Here is a 22,303-nt window from a genome sequence, read left to right as displayed (position 1 = left end):
GTTTACTTTTATTATTGTTGGTATTTGTTAAGCGCTCACTATGTGCAGAGCACTGTTCTAAGCGCTAGGGGAGATACAGGGTAATCAGTTGTCCCACATGAGGCTCACAGTTAATCCCCAGTTTACAGGTGAGGTAACTGAGGCACAGAGACGTGAAGTGACTCGCCCACAGTCACACAGCTGACAAGTGGCAGAGCCGGGATTTGAACCCATGACCTCTGACTCCCAAGCCCGGGCTCTTTCCACTGAGCCACGCTGCTTCTAATTACGGTGCTTTGCCCACACTAAGTACTCAATAAATACAACTGACCGACTGGCCCTCAATGAGCTACAGCCTAGAGGGAGAGCTTACAGTCTGCTGGTCTGGCTACAACTCTATTATACTCTCCCAAGTGTTTAGTACAGTACTCTGTGCAGATTAAGTGTTCAGTAAATACCACTGATTGACTTATTGGCTTGAGAGAACCCCAGCTGGCTGTTGTCCTTGAGGATGACAGGTGGACAGGGTGGCCGTACTTAGGGGGGCTCTGTCCAGCCACCTTTTGCATTATGAATAGGATTTCTGGTCTGGTCTGAAGCGTGTCTGGCCACAGGAGAAACTCCGATTCACGGCTCTACCCCCCTTTCCCCATCACTAGTGCTTGCTGCCACTCCCTCTGTGTCCTGTGGCCGCCCGGTTCCGGTGGGGGTGGCATGGGGCTCACCGTCTAAGTGGGAGGGAAAACAGGTATCCCCATTTTACTGTTGAGGAAATTGAGGCACAGAGAAACTAAGTGACTTGCCCAAGATCACGTAGCAAGCGGTCGGCAGTGCCAGGTTTAGAACCCAGGTCTCTCAGACTCCCAGGTTCTCTCCATTAGGCCACACTGCGTATATTCCACTGAGAAGCAGCGTGGCTCAGTAGAAAGAGCAGAGGCTTGGGTGACAGAGGTCATGGGTTTGAATCCCGGATCCGCCGCTTGTCAACTGTGTGATTGGGGGCAAGTCACTTAACTTCTCTGTGCCTCAGTTCCCTCATCTGTAAAATGGGGATTAACTGTGAGCCTCATGTGGGACAACCTGATTACCCTGTATCTACCCCAGCGCTTAGAACAGTGCTCTGCTCATAGGAAGTGGTTAACAAATACCAACATTATTATTATTATCATTATTAATTGGTAGGCATGATATCTGGCCTCACGGAGTTTACAGTCTAGTGGGCCAGAGCTCCATGGGTCCAGAATCATACTGGTCTGGTGTTCCCTGAGGGCCCTAGGGACTCTCGGAGTCCTTCTAAAACATAGTCAGGCTCAGGACTTGAGCCATCCTGGGACTTTGAACCCTGAGCGTGGCTCAGTGGAAAGAGCCCGGGCTTGGGAGTCAGAGGTCATGGGTTCGAATCCCAGCTCTGCCACTTGTCAGCTGTGTGACTGTGGGCAAGTCACTTCACTTCTCTGGGCCTCAGTTACCTCATCTGTAAAATGGGGATTAACTGTGACCCTCACACGGGATGACCTGATTACCCTGTATCTCCCCGAGCGCTTAGAACGGCGCTCTGCACATAGTAAGCGCTTAACAGATACCAACAACGACAGATGTGTTTCCCAAGGTAGGAAGCCATGTGGCCGAGTGGATAGCACATGGTCCTGGGAGTCAGAAGGACCTGTCTTCTAATCCCAGCTCTAAAACTTGTCTGTTGTAAGGCCTTGGGCAAGTCACTTCACTTCTCTGGGCCTCATTTACCACATCTGTAAAATGGGGACCGACACTGAGCATCCCATGGGGGACAAGGACTCTGCCCAACCCGGTCTGCTTGCAGCCCCTGCACTGCTTAGTACAGTAGCGGGCACAAAGTAAGCGCTTAACAAATGGAACAATGATTATTATTATCTTAGGTTGGGGTGCCCAGGGTGAGTGCTAAAGGTGCCCTCTGCCCTGGACTGAAAGCACTCCTCCAACCCACCAGGACCCACACCACTACCTATCATCAGTATGAGCCAGAGCCCCAAGGGTAGAACTGTCTCTTAATTTGCCCTTCCAATGATCTGGGGGGGGCGGGGTGGCGCGCTGTGGGTGTTGGTCGGCTTCTTTCAACCCCGCCAAGGGTAAGCGTAACTGGGATATGTCATGTCCACCTCCTGCAGCGCAGCACAAAAAACCCAGGGAGAACCCCCTGAAATACAACTTCAAATGATCCCATTTCACTGCGCGCAGCTGGGAAACAGCAGCAGCAGCAGGACAGTCCAACCTGGTGTGAGGCAATCAGAGATGAGAAGCACCTTTCAAGTTAATATGGAAATGGCAAAGCTGCACACGGCATAGGTTCTTCAAACAGCGGTAAGAGACAGATTTGTGTGTTTTCACTGTGTAAATGACTATTCATTCAATCATATTTATTGAGCCCTTACTCTGTGCGGCGCACTGTACTAAGCCCTGGGGAGATACGATAAAATCATACAGCAATTGACACATTCCATGCCCACAGTGAGCTCACATACAGTATATTGGTCAGATAGCTCCCCGTTGCCCGATCTGCACACATGGATAATGGCACAATCATCATTTTCAAATACCAAGGCTGCCTGTTGATTTTTATACATGCACATACATACGACCCACACAATAAAATACATCCGCACTCCTTATGAAGATAAATTGCAGTTATATATCAGAAGTCATGCAGCTCAACTGTCTGGCAGAATTTATCAGTCCATCAATCAACGGTATCTATTGGTTGAGTGCTTACTGTGAGCCACAGCACTGTTCTAAGCATTCGGGAGTGTACGTTACCATAGAGATAATAATAATAATGATGATGTTGGTATTTGTTAAGCACTTACTATGTGCAGAACACCATTCGAAGCAATGTGGAAGATACAGGGTCATCAGGTTGTCCCACGTGAGGCTCACGGTCTTCATTCCCATTTTACAGCTGAGGTAACTGAGGCACAGAGAAGGAAGTGACTTGGCCACAGTCACACAGCTGACGAGTGGCAGAGCCGGGATTCGAACTCATGACCTCCGACTCCCAAGCCGGGGCCCTTTCCACCGAGCCACTCTGCTTCTCCAAGATAGTAGACGTGATCCCTGGCCGCAAGATGCTTACATTCTAGAGGGACAGACAAATACTGAAATAAATTACAGAGAGGTGAAATGGCAGAGTGTAAGGATATGTACATAAATGCCACGGGGTTTATGGGGTGGGGTGAATATCAAGCGTTAGGGATACAGATCCAACTGTGTAAGTGACACAGAAGGGAGGGCAAGTTGGAGAATTGAGGGCTTAATCAGGGAAGGCCTTTGGGAGAAGATGTATTTTAAGAGGGCTTTGAAAGTAGGGACAGTGATGGTCTGTTAGATATGAAAGGTGAGGGAGTGATAGTTCAGCGGTAGGATGTGGGCAGGGGATCAACGGCAAGATAGACAAGACTGAAGTTCAGTGAGTAGGTTGGCATTTGAAGAGTGAAGTGAGCAAGCTGGGTCGAAGTAGGAGATCAGGAAGGTAAAGTAGGACGGGGAGAGATGATTGAGCACCATAAAGCCGAAGGCCAGGAGTTTCTTTGTGACACGGGTGGGTGAGCAACCCCTGGAAGTTTCTGAATAGTGAGGAGACGTGAAATGAACAGTGGGCAGGAGGCAGGGAGGTCAGTGAGGAGGTAGTCAAGGTGGGATAGGATAAGTGCTTGGTTAGAGAAGCAGCGTGGCTTCGTGGAAAGAGCGCGGGCTTGGGAGTCAGAGGTCACGGGTTCTATTCCCAGCTCCGACACTTGTCAGCTGTGTGACTTTGGGCAAGTCACTTGACTTCTCTGGGCCTCAGTTCCCTCCTCTGTAAAATTAGGACCGTGAGCCCCACGTGGGACAACCTGATGACCTTGTATTCACCCCCCTGTGCTTAGAACAGTATTTGACGCATAGTAAGCGCTTAACAAATACCGTCATCGTCGTTATTATCAGTACGGTAGCAATTTGGCTGGAGAGGAGAGGGTGGATTCTAGAGATGTGGCGAGGATGGAACTAACATGATTTGGTGTCAGATTGAATATCCGGGTTTGATGAGAGAGATGAGTAAAAGATAATTCCGAGTTCACAGATTTGTGAGGCGTGGTTGTGTTGTCTGCAGTGTTGGGAGAGTCACGAGGAGGACAGGGTTTCGGGGAGCATATGAGGAGTTCCATTTTGGATATGTTAAATTTGAGGTGTCCTTGGGACATCCAAGTAGAGATGCGCTGAAGGCAGGAGGAAGCGCAAGTCTGCCGACAAAGAGTGAGGTCAGGGTGGGAGAGGCTGATTTGGAAATCATTAGCGTAGAGATGGTAGTTGAAGCCTGGGAGCAAATGAGTTCTCCACGTGAGTGGGAGTAGGAGGAGAAGGGAGGGGGACCCAGAATTGAGCCTTGGAGGACTCCCACATTTGGGGGTGGGAGAGGCAGAGGGGGAAATTGCGAGAGGCAGAGTAGGAGGAACAGCCAGAGTGATGAGGAGAACCAGGAGAGCCAAGTCATTGAAGCCAAGGTTGGATAATGTTTCCAGGAGAAGGGACGGTCCACAGAGTCGAAAGCAGCTGAAAGGTTGAGGAGGATTAGAGTGAAGTAGAGGTCGTTGAATTTGGCAAGGGGGAGGTCATTGGCCACGTTAGAGCGGGCTGTTTCCATGGAATGGAGGGAGTGGAAGTCAGACTGAGGCGAGGAATGTAGAAATGTAGAAAACTGGCTCTAGGAGTTTGGAAAGAAACTGTAGGAGGCAGATTGTGCAGTAATTGAAGGATGCAGTGGGGTCAAGGGAAGGTTTAGCTTAGGCTATGGAGTAGAGGAGTATGTCTGAAAACAAACTGTATGCAAGGAAGCTTTTGAAAACAAAGCTCTAAAAATTGCTAAACCAATTTAACCCTCCTAAGACATTTCCCGAGATAATAATGGTAACTGTGATATTTGATAAAGATTGTACTCAACGCTTAACAAAATAATCAGGTCGAACACGGCCTCTATCCTACGGGAACCTGGATGTCATACAGATTGAAGGAGGGGGAATCTAGGAGGCCAGTCCTCCCCCATGACAAGTCCTACAGTGTCTTTTCTGGGCCATGGAAACCTGCAGAAGAGTGAGCATGTGTGAGAGGGCAGCTTTAATGATATAGCAGACTTATTTTTCATATGCCTGAGTAAAAAGAGGAAGTCAACAGTCAGTCAACAAGTAAGTATTTATTGGGCGCGCACATGATACACAGCTCTGAACTCAGTGCTTGAAATATTTTTCTTAATTTAAACTTCCTGACAGCATGTGCTTTTATTTAGAAAGGGAGACCCACTCTTTTACTTGGAAAGGCAGATATATATATATGCCCTTGTAATTACTACCCTGAGTCTTTTTTTGGTCTGATTTCTTGAAGTGTAATTTGCCTTTCAGCTCCGGGAAAGTGGAGGCTTTGCTGTGTTTACTTTGTTCCAGGTATTCATTTCAGAGAGCCCTTTTGTGTTGCTTTCTGGGTTTCTGTTTCTACAGAGAAGAGCTGTTGGGCTGTTTTTTGTTTTTTTGGAGTTGTTTTTTTTTAACATGTTAATTTCAAGCCAGGGCAATTTATTTCTACAGATTTACAAATTGATTTCTCTACCAACTTCCAATTAGAAGCTCCAGATCAATCTCTTAATGATGTCAGCTCAATATAGGAGAAAATGTCTCCCAGTGAATTAGGCTGACTGTGGTGACTAAGAATTCCACTTCCTATTGTGATTTAGAGAGCCAGATTAGACATTACTCTAAATGTCTACTGCCTTTTTCATTTTGTCTAAGTATTTCATGTCATATCATGGGGCTCCTAATCTAAAAAGGAGGGAGAGCAGGTATTGAGTCCCAATTTTTACAGATGAGGAAACTGAGGCACAGAGATGTTAAGAATTTCACCCAAGATCACACAGCAAGCAAGTGGAAAATCTAGATTAGAACCCATGTCTTTAAAAAAAACCAACTGTTTTTAATGTGCTTATTTAGTGTCAAGCAGTGTTCTAAGTACCTGGGCAAAATGCAAGTTAATTGGAATGGCTACATTCTCTGTCCCACATGAGGTACACAAAAAATAGGAGGGATAACTAGATGCCAGCAACTTTGTAACAAGTTGTATAGCACTAAAGCCTAGTTTGAATTCAAGACAGTAAAGCCTTTTGGGGGCAGAGAAAATGTCTACCAACTCTGTTGTATTCTCTCAAGTGCTTAGTACAGCTCTCTGCACACAGTAAGTGCTCAGTAAATACCAATCATTCATTCATTATTCATTCATTCTACTTTTGCTCCCCTCAAACCCTATCATTTTCACAGTCCCGATCACGTCCTTTCTTCCCAGAGAGAAGCAGGTATCCTTATTCTGAGTGATCTCCAAGATGACTGGTTATGTTTCAGGCCTAAAAGTAGTAACTGAACTTATCTGGGACATTTGCTCTGCTCAGAGGTGTTTGGACTTAGAGATACTACCGTCCTGTACCACGCTTCAAACCAAGTCATGATTGTCTCCAGCGCTCTGAAGCAGATGTCTTGTCTGTTGAGAGCCATCTTGAATGTAAATAATGACTTTTCCTGGGAAGTCCTGATAAGCTGATTCAAATGATAGAATATCCTAAGGAAAGAGGTGGGGCGGGAAAAGAAAGGAAAATGGAGGGCCCATCTCCCTTTACTAAAGAGAGCCCCTTTTGCCAGGATGAGATCTTATTTTCCACGGGGTGAAATCTAGTCTCTTTGCTTAACGGAGAGGAAAAGTGGAGGCTTTGGAATATTCACTGATGTGAAATAAAATCTTTCAGGAATACATATAGATGATCTCCAAATACATTTGGACTAAATTGCTCTTCAGATTAAATTCATTGCTATTTAGATCCTGAAGAATTCTGTCACAAAGGCATTCAGGTTCCTAATTAGCAAATTAACACCCAGATAATTCAGTTTGAATGTTCTTGCAATCAGGGGTAGGGGTGGGAGGCAGGGGCATGTAACCACAGAAGGAGGAAAGAGGAAGAAACACGTTTCACCGTTTCTCTAATATTCTCCCTAGAGCAGTGGCCCGATTCAAGGAGAGAAAGGTGAGTTTTTATGAGTAAAGCTTAGCTAATGTTTATATAACACTTCTCACCTGTGCAGGCTTTGCCCGGTAGATTTGGAGACCGGCCAACCGAGAGCGGAGATGACAGCAAAGGCCATTTCGACGGTTCGGAGCGACCGTACACCGATGGGTAAAGGCAAGACTGCAAGGGGAAGAACGGCTGTGTCCTGTTGACCTCGAGCCTCCGGTGATGGAAGCTGCTGCTGCCGTTCCTTTGAGGAAGTGGCCCTGGTCTCATGAATTGTGGAATGAGGTCAGAACCGGCCGCTCTGGCTCTCCAGGCTGCCGAGTCACAGGAGAGAAGCCCTGACTTCCCCGTCCTCGAAGGACCGTGTGGGGAATGGGAGGGGAAGCCTCAGGAATTTCTGAAGAAGGATTGTTCATAAAATAAATAAACTGTGGTATTTGTTAAGCGCTTACTGCGTGCAAAGCACCGTTCTAAGCGCTGGGGGTTACAAGGTGATCAGGCCGTTCCCTGGGGGGCTCACGGTTTTAATCCCCATTCGACAGATGAGGGAACTGAGGCACAGAGAAGTTAAGCGACTTGTCCAAGGTCACACAGCTGACTAGCGGTGGAGCCGGGATTAGAACCCGTGGCCTATGACTCCCAAGCCCGCGCTCTTTCCACTGAGCCAGCTGTTTCTCTACTAATCGATTGTATTTCCATCAATCAGTCGTGTTTACCGTGCGCTTTCTGTGTGAAGAGGACTCTACCAAACACTTGGGAGAGTTACACTGTAACAGAGTGGTTAGACTCTCGTGGCTTAGTGAATAGAGCAGAAGGACCTGGGTTCTAATTCTGCTTCTGCCATATCACTAGTGTACGACCTTGGGCAAATCACTTAACTTCTCTAGGCCCCAGTTACCTCATCTGTAAAATGGGGATTAAGACTATGAGCCCTCTGTCGGACAGGGACCACGTCCAACCCGATTAACTTGTATCTACCCCAGCACTTAGAACAGTGCTTGGCACACAGCGTGGCTCAGTGGAAAGAACACGGGCTTGGGAGTCAGAGGTCATGGGTTCGAATCCCGGCCCTGCCACCTGTCAGCTGTGTGACTGTGGACAAGTCACTTAACTTCTCTGTGCCTCAGTTACCTCATCTGTAAAATGGGGATTGAGACTGTGAGCCTCATGTGGGACAATCTGATTACCCTGTATCTACCCCAGCGCTTAGAACGGTGCTTTGCACATAGTGAGTGCTTAACAAATACCAACATTATTAGTATTATTATTAGCGTAAGCACTTAACAAGTACCATTATTATTATTATTGGCCGATTTGGGTGTAGCCATTGTCTTCCATTTTCAAACCATCCAGACAATCAAGAAGCAGTTTGACCTAGTGGATAGAGAATGAGCCTGGGAGTTAGAAGGATCTGGATTCCTGACTCTGCTCCTCGTCTGCAATATGACCTTGGGCAAGTCACTTCACTTCTCTTTGCCTCAGTTACCTCATCTGTAAAATGGGGATTAAGAATGTGAGCCCTCTGTGAGGCAGGGACTGTGTCCAATCTGAATAAGTTGTATCTACCCAAGCTCTTAGTATAGTGCCTGGCACCTAGTAAGCACTTAACAAATACCATAAAAAATACCCCCAAATCAATCCTCTGATGCGAACCAATACCCAATTTCAGTATTGTCGGAAAACTTTCCAGCCTCAGAACTTTGTTCCACTTTTTTTCACTTTCCATAGTCAACAATCTTAAACAAAGCCAAAGAAGGGAAAAAAACCCACTCCTGCCAGAACCATCTCCATAACCTCAGTTTTGTGCTTTAATCTGAGGATCAAATCATTCATTCAATAGGATTTTTTGAGCGCTTACTATGTGCAGAGCACTGTACTAAGCGCTTGGAATGTGTAATTTGACAAGAGATAGAGACAATCCCTGCCCATTGACAGGCTCACAGTCTAATCGGGGGAGACAGATGGATGAAAACAAGACAGCTTAATCACGATAAACAGAATCAAGGGGATGGACACCTCGTTAACAAAATAAATTGGGTAATAAAAATACATACAAATGAGCACAGTGCTGAGGGGAGGGGAAGGGAGAGGGGGAGGAGCAGAGGGAGAGGGGGGAAAAGGGGCTTAGCTGAGGGGAGGTGAAGGGGGAGCAGAGAGGGAGTAGAGGGAGCAGAGGGAAAAGGGGAAGCTCAATCTGGGAAGGCCCCTTGGAGGAGGTGAGCTCTCAGTAGGGCTTTGAAGAAGGGAAGAGAGTTAATCAGTTCATCCTGTTTTTCTGATCCTCCCTTGCGTATTTGTTTGCACACACAAATCCGCCAAACAATTGGGAGTAGTAATAATAATAACAATAATAATAATGATGATGGTATTTGTTAAGTGCTTACTATGTACCAAGCACTGTTCTAAGTGCTGGGATAGATTCAAGGTAATCAGGTTGTCCCACGTAGGGTTTACAGTCTTAATCTTAATCAGTTCCCTCATCTGTAAAATGGGGTTGAAGACTGAGCCTAACGTGGGACAACCTCATTCCCCTGTATCTACCCCAATGCTTAGAACAGTGCTCGGCATGTAGTAAGCACTTAACAAATACCAACATTATTATTATTAATCCCTATTTTACAGAGGAGGGAACTGAGGCACAGATAACTTAAGCGACTTGCCCAAGGTCACACGGCAGACAAGTGGCAGAGCCGGGATGAGAACCCATCATCTCTGACTCCCAAGCTTTTTCCACGAAGCCACGCTGCTTCTCTGCATCAAGAGGATCAATAAGAGCGAGAGAGACAAATAAAGGGAGAAGTGTTTCCAGCCTTTTCAAAAAATCACATTCGAAAGTGCCGTGCTCTGGGAGTCAAGGGATTTAGTTGGAAATTCTGGCTGTTCCTATGTGACCTTCAATTTCTTTGAGCCTCAGTTCCTTTCCTTTTGAAGAGGGAACAACAAACAGGAATAATAATACTCCATCTCAAATAATGCTTGCAAAGCACCTCGAGATGCTCTGAAGAAAGATTTAAATAAGAAGTAATATTACAACTATATTAAAACTATAGATAAGGATCTTGCCCAAATCGGGTCTTAAACAGTAAAAAGGGACCCCTGTTTCCTGTCTAATTGGGCTTCGCATGGCCCCAGTGATTAGTTCTGCTGAATACTTCAAAGCCCAGTGCTTTTCAGTGCATTTTATCCTCCTCCCTGACTGTGAAGGATGTGGGGGGGAGAAGGAAGAGTGGGGAAAGAGGGGAGAAGGGAAGGGAGAGTGGAGGAGAGAGAAAAAGATCTAGAAAATCAATGGCATTTATAGAGTGTTTATTGTGTGGTGAGAACTGCAGTTGGAGCTTGGAAGAGTTCACTACCACAGAGTTGGTAGACATGATTCCTGCCCCCAAGGAGCTTACAGTCTAGAGGGGGTCAGACATTCAAAGAAATTAAGGATGGAGAAATTGATAATGCTCAAAAGCGATGTAGGAAGGGAGAATACACGTAAAGATTGGACCTCCCATTGTGGACCCACTTCCTTTTCTGAGTATGCAATCGACGGAAATGTCTGTTTCACCTATCAGGAGGGATTTGGGAAGGTTTTGCTCGCTGAAATCAATGCCGTGATGGACCACTGAGTTTCTGTTATTTGTCCTTGTAGAGGCCAACAGCAATGAGGTCAGGATTGAATGGGGAATTTTAACTCTGTACAAGAGGGAACTGGACCTTGATGAGCAGAGGAGGAGTTCAGCAAAAGCTTTCACCCTCTGAGGAGACTTCTAAGTGACCTTGAAGGTGAGCTGTGTGTGTGTGTCTTTGTGTGTGCCTGCTCGGAAGGTATGAGGATTTACAGAATAGTTTTTGAAATGAAAAAGGGTGACTTGCTTTTGAAAGTAAAAACTGAAATTGAATCCCTTGACTTCAGAGAAGCAGCATATGGCTTAGAGAACAGAAAGAGCACATAATTTGGGGACAGGAAATATCCGCTCTAATCCCAGCTCCTCCATTTGCCTGTTCCGTGACTTGGGCAAGTCACTTTATGTCTCTGTGCCTCAGTTTCCTCATCTGTAAAGGGGAAATTAAATCCCTGTTCTATGTCCTCCTTAGACTCTAAGCTCTGAATAGGACAGGGACTTCTCATCTGTCCTGTGTTTACCCCAGCATTTAGTTCAGCGATGATAATGGTATTTGTTCATTCAAACGCATTTCTCGAGCGCTTACTGTGTGCAGAGCACTGTACTAAGCGCTTGGAATGTACAATTCGGCAACAGATAGAGACAATCCCTGCCTAACAACGGGCTCACAGTCTATAAGGGGGAGACAGACAGCTAAACAAAACAAGTAGTGAGGCATCAATACCATTAAAATAGATAAATAGAATCATAGCTATACACACATAATTAATAAAATAAATAGAGTAATAAATAATATATACAAATATATACAAGTGCTGTGGGGAGGGGAAGGTGGTAGAGCAGAGGGAGGGAGGAATGGGGAGGGGAGGAGGTGCAGAGGGAAAGGGAGGGCTCAGTCTGGGAAGGCCTCCGGGAGGAGGTGAGCTCTCAGTAGGACTTTGAAGAGGGGAAGAGAGTTAGTTTGGCAGATGTGAGGAGGAAGGACATTCCAGGTCAGTGGTAGGATGTGGGCCGGGGGTCGACGCAGGACAGGTGAGAACGACGTCCAGTGAGGAGGTGAGCGGCAGAGGAGCGGAGTGTACCGGTTGGGCAGAAGAAAGAGAGCAGGGAGGTGAGGTAGGAGGGGGCAAGGGGATGGAGAGCTCTGAAGCCAAGAGTGAGGAGTTTTTGTTTCATCCAAAGATTGTTAGGCAACCACTGGAGGTTTCTGAAGAGGGGAGTGACACGTCCAGAGCGTTTCTGTAGAAAGATAATCCGGGCAGCAGAGTGAAGGTTAGACTGAAGCGGGGAGAGACAGGAGGATGGGAGATAGGAAAGGAGACTGATGCAATCATCCAGTTGGGATATTATGAGAAATTGTACCAGCAAGGTAGCAGTTTGGATGGAGATCTTGGCGACGTCGTGAAGGGGAGACCGGCAGATTTTGGTGCCGGATTGGATGTGTTGGGTGAATGAGAGAGCCGGGTCAAGAATGACACCAAGATTGTGGACTTGTGAGATGGGAAGGAGGGGTTCTAAGTGACGGGTTCTAAGCACTGGGATAGATACAAGGTAATCAGGTTGGCCCACGTGGGGCTCGCAGTCTTAGTCCCCATTTTACAGGTGAGGTAACTGAGGCACAGAGAAGTGAAGTGACTTGCCCAAAGTCACACAGTTGACAAGTGGAGGAGCCGGGGTTAAAACCCACGACCTCGGACTCTCAAGCCTGTGGTCTTGCGCTAAGCCGTGCTGCTTCTCAGTGCTTAGCATATAGTAAATGCTTCATAAATACCACAGTTATTTTATAATTATTAAAGACTTTATCCAGTTCTTCTCCAACACAAGCTTTCACTGCACACTTCGGATAGAACATTGTTAGGGAAATACTGAACTTTCTTCCAACATGGTAAGCCAGTTGGGATCCAAGCACCCTGTTGTTGGATGCACAGTCAGTCTTCCTGTAATGCGTGATTTCAGTCCATGTTTCGGGTAGAACGTGTCGGAAGCAAGGCACTAGCAACGTAATAGTTGATTGTGACATTTAAGTGCTTACTGTGTGCTAAATACCACACTAAGCGTCGGGATGGATACAAGCAAATTAGGCTGGACACAGTCCCTGTCCCATGTGGGGCTCACAGTCTCAATCCCCATTTTCCAGATGAGGGAACCGAGGCACAGAGAAGTGAAGTGACTTGCCCAAGGTCACACAACAGACAAGTGGTGGAGGCAGAATTAGAACCCACAACCTTCTGACTCCCAGGCCCATGTTCTATCCGCTGCGCCATGCTACTTCTCGTGCCCCTATCTGGATCGAATGTGACATTGGAAGGACCAGTTGTGTCCAAGTGCCAGCACTGGTCAAAGATTTAAGTACCCCAATGCAAACTTTCCCTACCGTGGGGTTCTTCGAGACTGTCACCCCCATGTTACAGGTGGTTAAAAGGAGGCTGGCCACTTCTCCATTTGTAGAAATGAATCTCCCTATGTGTACCGCTTGAACGCACAAGGATGTTGGGTCGTTATCAGAAATTCCGGGACGTGTGCCAAGAATTTCTCGCCAATCAAAGTCCAGCCCCCGAAAGGCCAGGGAAATAGCTGGCCTGAATGAAGGTTGGAGAAGAAACTGTTGAGGAACTGGGGAAAGACCAGCAACCTTCACCCCACCCCAGCTATGTCATCGATGCCTCTCCCCAGCTGCCCATTACTCGTCGCTAAGCCTCCCGTCGCTGGCTACCCCTGACTGACTTTCCCACTGCCCTGACCCTAACCCTTCTCTTCCTCACCTACCCTGCCACGGTACTGTCAATCGATTAGGGGCATTTATTGAGTGCTTACCGTGTGCAGAACACTGTACTGAGTTCTTGAGAGGGTACAATAGAGTTGGTAGAGACGTTCCCGGCTCACAAGGAGCGGCATAGCCTGGTGGATAGAGCATGGGCCTGAGCGTCATAAAGACCTGGTTTCCAATCCCAGCTTTGCCACCTGTCTGTTGCGTGACCTTGGACAAGTCACTTAGCTTCTGTGTGCCTCGGTGATCTCCTCTGTAAAATGGGGATTAAGATTGTGATCCCCATGTGGGACATGCCTGTATCCAACATGATTACCTTGTATCTACCCCAGCACTTAGTACAGCGCCTGGCAAATGGTAAGTGCTTAACAAATACTACCATTGTCATTATTATTGTAATTACTATAATAATTTTTATTATTATTATTTTGCCTTATATAGTGAGCCCACCCCCCAGGAGGCACCCCTCTGCCCTGGAAGCTGAAAGATCTTGAGTTGCAGAGGAGCATGTCTTCTGGGCAAAGTTTGACCTCTCTCTTGCTTAGTCGTGGGTTGGGTTGGGTGCAAATCCATCCTCTCCTAGGAGCCTGAATCAGAAACTGGGTTTGGATCTGGAATCGCCTCACCAAGTCTTTCCCTAAAGAACTTGTACTTCCTCAGAACACAACTTTTGGGATACTTTACCCGCTTCAAAAATCACAGGGAAATGGAAGGAAGCAGAGGGAGTCTAGTAGCGAGAACAAAGAAGTGTCATCTAGTGGAAAAGGCAAAGGATGGAGAGTCAGGAGACTTGGCTCTGGCTCCTGGCTCTGACATTTGCCTGCTCGGTCACCTTGGGCAAGTCATTTAATTTCTCTGTGCCTCAGTTTTGTCATCTGTCAAATGGGGATTAAATACCTGGGAAACAGCATGGCCTAGTGGAAAGAGCATGGGCCTCGGAAGTCAGAGGACCTGGGTTCTAATCCTGCCTCCCCCATGTATCTGCTCTGTGACCTTGAGCAAGTCACTTAACTCCCCTGGGCCTCAATTCGTATTCTGCAAAATGGGGATTCAATACCTGTTCTCCCTCCTGCTTGGATTGGGATCCCCATTTGGGATCTGATTATCTTGTGTCTACCCCAGTGCCTAGTACAGTGTTTGAAACACAGTAAGCTTTTAAGAAATACAGTCATTACTATTGTTATTATAATTGTTATTATTTAGACTGTAAGTTCGTTGAGGGCAGGGAATGTCACTTTATTGTTGTCATGTACTTTCCCAAGTGCTTAGTACAGTGCTCTGCATGCAGTAAGCGCTCGATGAACACGACTGAATAAATATTGTCATCATTATCATCATTTTTATTCCCCTGTGAGCCCCGGGTGAGACAGAGACTGTGTCTGATCTGATTGGATTGCACCTCCCCCAGAGTTTAGCAAGCAGTAGCTTTTATTTTCCTAACCGCAAATACATTTTTGGTCTGTCTCCCCTATTAGATTGCAAAATCCTTGAGGACAGGAATCATATCTTTTACTTCTCTTGTATTCTCTCAAGTGCTCTCTGCACACAGAGATGACCAGGGAGTTACTCACCGAGAACGACAAATGCCCCTCGGTCCTGAGACTTCTGACAGAGAGCTGACTGAAGGGATTGATTTTGCCTACTGGAGAGAGCACAGGCCTGGGGTGAGAGGACCTGGCTCTAATCCCAGCTCTGTCACTTTTCCACCTTGGGTCCTTGGGCAAGTCACTTAGCTTCTCAGGCCTCAGTTTCCTCATCTGTAAAATGGGGGTTAAAATTCCTGTTCTCCCTCCTACTTAGACCGTGAGCATTCTGTGGAAGGAGGGTTGGGTCTGCCCTGGTTATTTTGTCCCCAGTGCTATAAGAGCTTAATAAATACCATAAGTATTACTATTCCAGTTCGCTGCTGCCGCATAGATGGAGACCTAACAGTAAAAGTGGACAAGAATAACCTTATTCAATAGTTGCAAATTTAGAACCGTCATAATGAATTAACAGAAGCCTCCTTGTCTTTTGAGTTTATGGCTTTTCTGTTTGTCAGACGGACAAGATTTCCGTCTTTAGTCAGGGCGGTAAATTTTTAATCGCTCTCTTTAACCTCTTCCTCCTTTCCCCATTCCCTCTCCGACGGCTCCCTAACTAATTTGAACAGAAAGTAAGGAGACTATTTGGCTCCAGCGCCTTCTCACATTATCCCCGGGCCCTCTTGGTCCATCTATAGAGGGTTTATCAAGGTGAAAATGAACAAGCAACTTGGAACTGCGCCAAAGATAAAAATGTTTGTTGTTTCCCTCTGTGCCCTGTTCTCGTCCCACTCCGACTCCCCCGCTCAGGTTTCCCTGGCCCGATCAGGACTAGCCAATGTCACCCTGGTGCCTTGGAGCTATCCTAGTAAACTCTCAGAGATGAAAGAAGAGACTTCAGTTTAGAGGAGATTCAGGAAAGGCAGGAAATGGCCCAGTGGATCTGTGAGTTTAGCGCAAACTCCAAGCACAAAGAATGCTGGGGTCGGGGGGAAGAGTGAACTGAGGAAAGCTGAATTATCAGGTAATGATTGGGCTGATCGTCACCATCAATGGTAGTTATTGAGTGCTCACTGTGTGCAGAGCACTGTGCTTAGTCTCGGAAGAGTACAGTATAGTAGAGTTGGTAGACGTGGTCCCTGCCCACAGTGAGTTTACCGTCTAAAGAGAGAGACAGGCATTAGTATAAATGAATAAATTACAGACGTGTACTTATGTGGATGGGGCTGAGGGTGGGGTGAATACCAAGTGCCTGAAGGGTAGAGATCCAAGTGCAAGGATACTGCAGAAAGGAGATGGAGACAGAGAATTGAGGGCTTAATTGGGGAAGCCCTCCTGGAGGAGATGTGCTTTTAATAAGGCTTTTATTCATTCATTCATTCAATAGTATTTATTGAGCGCTTACTATGTGCAGAGCCCTGTACTAAGCGCTTGGAATGTACAAATCGGTAACAGTTACAATCCCTGCCCTTTGACGGGCTTACAGTCTAATCGGGGGAGACAGACAAGACTTTTAAGATGGGTAGAGTAGTGATCTGGCACCTACTGAAGAGGAGAGAGTTCCAGAACAGAAGGAGGACATGGAAAAGGGGTCAGCAATGATACAGTGAGGTTGAGGCAGAGGGAGCATGCTGGCACTAGAGGAGTGAATCAGATCAGACCCAGTTTAAGGGGTGGAGAACAGGTATTTCATCCCTATTTTACAGATGAAAAATCAGAGGCCAAGGAAAGTTAATTGACTTGCCCAAGGGCACATAGCAGGGAAGTATCAGAGTTGGTTTAACAACCCTGGTCTTCTGACTACCAATCCTATGTTCTCAGACTTGGTTTCCAGGGTTGTTCTCTTCTAGTTCAGTTTCCAAGGAGCGCTTTCCATGTTTCCAGAACGACGTGGGATTCACAGAAGTGGGATTTCCTCCCCTGAATCAGACATCCCCTCTCCTCATCCTCGTGGGACCTGGCACTGCCTGAACATAAATGGATTTGGCTTTTTTAGATGACTTCTTAGCCTACTATGGAAAGAGCACGAGCCCGGAGTCAGAAGACTTGGGTTCTAGTCCAGGCTCTGCCACTCTCTGCTGTGTGACCTTGAGCTAGTTAATTTTTGGCCTCAGTGACCTCATCTACAAAATGGGGATTAAATCCCCCTCCTACTGACTTAGACTATGAGTCCCACGTGGAACAGGAACTGTGTCCAACCTGATTATCTTGAATCTACCCAGTGCCTAGCCCATAGTAAGTGCTTAATAAGTACCATTAAACACACACACACACACACACACACACATATGCATAGAGAAGGTCACAGATATAGCGATGTATCTTGCTCCCTGACACATCTCCCTGATATAGAGAAGCAGCGTGGCTCAATGGAAAGAGCCCCGGCTTTGGAGTCAGAGGTCATGGGTTCGAATCCCATCTCTGCCACTGGTCAGCTGTGTGACTGTGGGCAAGTCACTTAACTTCTCTGTGCCTCAGTTACCTCGTCTGTAAAATGGGGATTAAGACTGTGAGCCCCACGTGGGACAACCTGATTCCCCTGTGTCTACCCCAGCGCTTAGAACAGTGCTCTGCACATAGTAAGGGCTTAACAAATACCAACATTATTACATCCAGCATACCGTTTGCCTTCTGGTAGCCCTGAGTGATAAATCTCAGAGGACTCTATAAAAATTCAAACGTTCTTTCTTGATGATTTTTGTTAAGCACTTACTATGTCCCAGGCACCGTATTAAGCACAGGGGTATATTTAAGGTAATGAGGTTGGACACAGTTCCCATCCTACAAAGAGCTCACAGTCTCAATTCCCATTTTACACATGAGGAAACTGAAGCACAGGGAAGTTAAGTGGCTTGCCTATGGTCACACAGCAGGCACAGGGGTGGAGGCAGAATTAGAACCCAGGTCCTTCCGACTTCCAGGTCTGCACTCTACCTAGTAGGCAATACTGCTTCTCATTTGAAACGGGGCTGCTCTTGGCTTCGTTCCTTTTGGGAACTCAGAGTCATAGTTGAGGCACCGAATTGCTCCCAATATTGTTGTCCCTTTTTTCCCCTCTAACTCGATGGACTCTGCTTTACCCATTAGAAGATGAACTCTTTGTTCATGATCCAAAGCTGTTGCTAATTGTGGGTGAGCAATCACTATGACCAGTATTAATCGCACTGAAAAGCAGTGGTTATATGTCTGTGTGTGCATGACCCTCCTTTACTGGGAAGATCTTAGAGCGCTTCTGGCCAAGTTGCTGAAGAATATCATTAGCTATGCCCTCTCTGAATCACAGTGTGCATTCACACCAAAACTCAGCACAGAAGGGAGCAATCGAAGAAAGGCTGAATGCTGGTAATTTTGCTCTGGGGACATATAAACATGAAAGTGTACAGATGATTATGGGCTATTTTGCAGATATAGCACAGTTTTGTGGATTAACAATAAGTCCGAGGATATACCGGAGTCTGCACTCAAGCAGCCTTAGGAGCAACTGAAGATTTTTATCTAAAACAGAGCTAAATCTCTGCATTTAATTCTGCTACTTGGACCACAAACTGATAACTGTAGGGGAAGAAACGTGAATCAAGAAGATTACAAGGTACTCCGGGAAACAAACTACTATTGGATGTCCCATTTTTGAGGAAGTAGATTGTACTAAATAGTAACTAGAATGTGTCACCTTACTCTGTTGTGCTCTCCCAAACGTTTAGTACGTAGTTCTGCATAGGGTGAGTGATCAATAAATGCCACTGATTGATTGACATCTATCTTCAAATCAAATTAAAGGATTACAGAGTGCTGTAGGGTTCAGCTTTCTATAGTACTGAAGCCAGGACCTAGCTCGGAAGTTTCTTCCGGCTTCTTGGTTTCATCAGTGATTTATGAATCAGTCTCAACACCAAATTGCAAGACAAGTTCCCCGTCGGTGAGGCACTCCAATGCAGGCACTAAGGGAAAGCTCATTGCAATTTGACTTCTCTAGCCAAGAAGCAGCATGGTTTGAGCAGCAGTCTGGCCTAGTGGAAAGAGCACTGGCCTGGTAGTTTGAGGATCTGGGTTTTAATGCCAGTTCCACTGTTTGAATTTGGACAAGCCACTTAAATACTGTGGGCCTAAGTTTCCTCATCGGAAAAATGGGGATTCGATGCCTTTCCTCCCTCCTATTTAGTCTGTGAGCCCCATGTGGGATAGGGACTGTTTCGACCTGATTATCTTGTGTCTATCTCAGTGCTCTGTACAGTGCTTGGCCCTGGGAAGTGTTTAATGAATATCACAATTATTAATTATCATTATTAGGACAGGTGGGAAGAGTGGACAGCACACTCAGTCAGAAAAAGGCAGGACATATGTTCTAGAGACAGAGTAAAGCACAGTCTAAAGCAGTGTACACACTGAATGCAGTAAATGCACAGTAAATACCACTCGATTGATACAATTTTCAGAAATCAATTGTGTCATTAGTCTAAAACCTGCCTGTATTTGAATTACAAGGACAGGTGTGTGTGTGTGTGTGTGTGTGTGTGTATTTGGCAGGGGGGGTAGAGGAGGAGGAAGGGTTTGTGTGTCTTTGCTAGTGTCTGTTCAAAGGTCAAAGTTAGAGAATCAGCATGGCCCTAGTGGAAAGAGCACAGGCCTGGGAGTCAGAGGACCTGGGCTCTAATCCTGGCTCTGCCAATTACTTGCTTTGTGACCTTGGGCAAATCACTCAGCTTCTCAGTGCCTCAGTTTCCTCAACTGTAAAAAGTGGATTAAATATAAGTTCTGCCTCCTATTTAGACTGTGAGCCCCATGTAGGACAGGGACTGTGTCCAACCAATTTAATTTTTATCTTCCTCAGTACTTAGAACTGTGCCTGACATAGAGTAAGTGCTTAACAAATACCATTAATAATAACAGTAATAACAACAACAGTAATGTAGGTGGGCGGTTTTCTTTGATCAGAGTCTTTGAGAAGAGTGGGTCACTTAGGTGCAGTTTCAGGAAGAGAATCAGATGTTGAAGGGAATACCCAGCAAAAAGCCAATGTGTATGAGCACACCCGATGGAATGTATCTTTTCAGCCACATCTGCAGCTCTAGATAGGATCTCACCATTAGTAGAGTCCCTTAGGAAATTCTCTGCTTAAGGTGCCTCCCGATAAGCCGATCTGGCACTTACAGCATTCTACAAACGGTCTGTGTGGGCTTTACCACCCACGGGTTCTGACTTTACACTGCCAAGCCTCCTTAATGACAGTAACTCCGTAGACAGCGGCAATGCCTGGACTCAGGCAGGGCCGTGCTGGACCCACAGAGAAGTGCTGAAATGATTTTAAAAGCCACAGTGGGGGAAAGAAAAAATGTACAAGTTTTAAGAAGACCAAGAGTGGTCAGAGATAGAGAGGTCACAGGCAGGGTGGGATTACCCTGATCACCAGACACAATCCATTATACTTATGGTAAAAAGAGTCACCTACTCCATTGTAGAACTTCTTTGACTCAACAGGCCTACATTAATGTAGCTATAGTTATAATCGTCTATTATTGAGCATGTAATTCCAGAGAATTTTAGTAAAAGTAGGGTGTGGGAATCACCTCCCCCTGCCATGTATAACCTTGTTTCTACAGAAAAATTTATTTCTGATTTACAAAGTCTTCACTTTGGGCAGGGATCATGTCTACTTACTCTGTCATAATCTCCCAAGTGCTTCGTACAGAGGTCTGTACACAAGAAGTGCTCAAAAAATGCCACTGATTTGATTAAGAAACAAATTTCAGGAATCAATTGTGCCAAAGTCTTAAAACTGCCTGTATTTTAACAAGGATAGGTGTGTGTGTATCTGTTTGTGTGCGTCCCTCTGCTAGGTTCTATATAAAGTTCTACAGATAATGGTTCCTGACCACTAGAAGCTTTAAACTAATAATAATAAAACTGATATTTGTTAAGCATTTACTATATGCCAGGCACTGTACTACGTGCTGGTGTGGTCATAAACAAATCAGGTTGGACACCATATTTCAAACTCTCCCCTTCCCCAACACATACATACCCAAATTAAACAAATTCAGAAATTGAAGTCTGACTTTGCAATTCAGGACCCCCCCCGCCAACCTGAGAAGACAGCAGGGATCAGATGGGGACTAACGATTCAACCAAACATCATCTGGCTTTGTCTGAGTTGCCAGAATCTGTTCTAGCCAGATCGTAACTGCACTGAGCCAGTGACAGTTTCTTGATGAGCAAGGGGCAGGGGCTGAGTGCTATTAAGAAGTCAGGGGAAACTTCAAAGCTGAGCTCCCAGGGGCTGTCATTTGACATCTGCAATATTGAAAAATGAAATAAATGTTATTTTTTTTCACTTTAACAGAAAATCCAATATTGATATTCATCTAGCGAAAAAAAGAGAAGGACTGTGGCTCTCCATCAAATCCAGATCTGTTTTTAAGAACAAGATAGAGCCAAGAGCATCAGCGCCTGGCTATTTCAAATTGCCTTTCTTCATCACAGGGAGACAGGTAGGTTTTTGTTTTACTAACAAAAAGCTGAAGGCGGCGAACTTTGGTTTTATCCCCTTGGAAAACCCCACATCGATGGAGATTTATTATAGGCGGAACTCAGTTGACAACATTTTGCTCTGTATGCAAATTCAAACCCAGACCCTTTCGAGCAGTGCTGCGCGTAGCAAAATCCTGTGTATGCGTAGCAGGATTTCAGTGTTCCTTCTGAAAACCCATGGGGTTCCCTGCAATTTGCATGTAGCAAAATTCGGTCGAGCAAATTTCTCTGGAGATGGGTGAGGAGAAAGCTTTATTGCCTCTTGGAAAAATATGCAGTTCTGTGCAATGTAGTATAGTGTTTAATGCAGGTGGCTTCATAGCCTGTAATCAATCAGTCGATCGATGGTGTGTATTGAGTGCTTACTGTATGCAAAGCACTGTACTAAATACTTTGGAGAGTATAATACAACAGAGTTGGACACTCCCTGCCCATGTAATCAGGTAGAAAGAGTCAGCCTCCGGCTGGGTGAAATAGTTCTTTCTGGGCCTTCCTGGATTTAGTGAGGTTTCTTGGGATTAATCAGCTCTTCGGGGGGAAAAACCCCCAAACATTTTGTTGAGTTACAGTCAGGACGATGTAAAGGCAACAGGATTTTCTGTGACATATTGTTGAAAAATAAAGGGATGACTGTTGAGAGTCTCAAGTTCTTAATGACACCTTCAAGATGAACCTTTCAGCCCTTCCTTCTGGCTCCCTCCTGCCCACCCTGCTGTACTTCAGGGAGAGACTTGGTCGGAGGGGAGCCTGGTACTCCCCTTGCTTACCTGTCCTTCTTTTGATTGTAAGCTTAGTGTGGGGAACATGTCTACCAACTCTGTTTTAGCGTACTCTCCCATGTGCTTGG

The 22,303-nt window shown here is 45.9% G+C and overlaps 1 long non-coding RNA gene across 4 annotated transcripts in view; it reads left to right on the top strand.

Annotated features, from left to right (window-relative positions):
• Positions 1-2,129: 2,129 nt before the first annotated feature.
• The window catches only part of LOC114805899, a 64,218-nt gene continuing 44,044 nt past the window's right edge, over positions 2,130-22,303 (top strand). For 3 of the 4 annotated variants that reach the window (XR_005659761.1, XR_005659759.1, XR_003754002.2), the window contains exons 1-4: positions 2,130-2,316; positions 7,101-7,315; positions 10,668-10,801; positions 21,269-21,416. This is a non-coding gene — a long non-coding RNA (uncharacterized LOC114805899). Of the gene's footprint in view, positions 2,317-7,100; positions 7,316-10,667; positions 10,802-18,336; positions 18,521-21,268; positions 21,417-22,303 lie in introns of all 4 variants that reach the window. The other variant, XR_005659760.1, reaches the window with a different exon arrangement.

Source organism: Ornithorhynchus anatinus, chromosome 2 (assembly GCF_004115215.2).
Source record: "Ornithorhynchus anatinus isolate Pmale09 chromosome 2, mOrnAna1.pri.v4, whole genome shotgun sequence".
NCBI classification, from domain to species: Eukaryota; Metazoa; Chordata; class Mammalia; order Monotremata; family Ornithorhynchidae; genus Ornithorhynchus; species Ornithorhynchus anatinus.
This window is presented reverse-complemented; position numbering and strand designations above follow the sequence as displayed.